Below are 449 nucleotides of genomic sequence, written 5' to 3' on the forward strand. Positions count from 1 at the left end.
CAGACGCAAGCTGGGCGGTGGCCCCGGTTAAAGGGGAAACTTGACAGCGCCGCGCCCGCTCCGCTGCGCGCTGCCCGCTCCGCTCCGCCGCTCCCGGCTCCGCGACGTGAGTACGGCCACGGCCCGGGACGGGGACACGGGGAGACCTCGGGGCACTGAGGGTACCCGAGGTAGATGATTCGGGGCAGACCAGCTCCGAGGGAAAGGGTCCGAGGTAGCTCTGTGGGGAGATGGACGCGTCCCCGCCCCGGGGATCCGTAGAGGAGATGGGCGAGGGAATGCTTCTCCGGAGGAGCGGGGCCGGTGGAGGCTGCCCGCTGGTCTCATGTGGAGGTGGGCTGAGACCTCTCCACCCGGTGGAGAGGGGCCGGGAGAGAGCCCTCCCGGGGAGCACGGAGGGGAGATGGAGCGGGGAAGCACCCCCACCCATCTGGGGCAAAGCGATCGGA

At 70.8% G+C, this 449-nt stretch overlaps 1 protein-coding gene across 1 annotated transcript in view; it reads left to right on the plus strand.

Moving 5' to 3' along the window:
• PMP22 (peripheral myelin protein 22) overlaps window positions 1-449 on the plus strand; it is a 12,144-nt gene continuing 11,695 nt past the window's right edge. The window contains exon 1 of the mRNA XM_010721240.3: window positions 1-106. The gene's annotated coding sequence lies outside the window, so the exon portion shown is untranslated. The remainder of the gene's footprint in view (window positions 107-449) is intronic.

This window comes from Meleagris gallopavo, chromosome 20, assembly GCF_000146605.3.
Source record: "Meleagris gallopavo isolate NT-WF06-2002-E0010 breed Aviagen turkey brand Nicholas breeding stock chromosome 20, Turkey_5.1, whole genome shotgun sequence".
Taxonomy (NCBI): domain Eukaryota; kingdom Metazoa; phylum Chordata; class Aves; order Galliformes; family Phasianidae; genus Meleagris; species Meleagris gallopavo.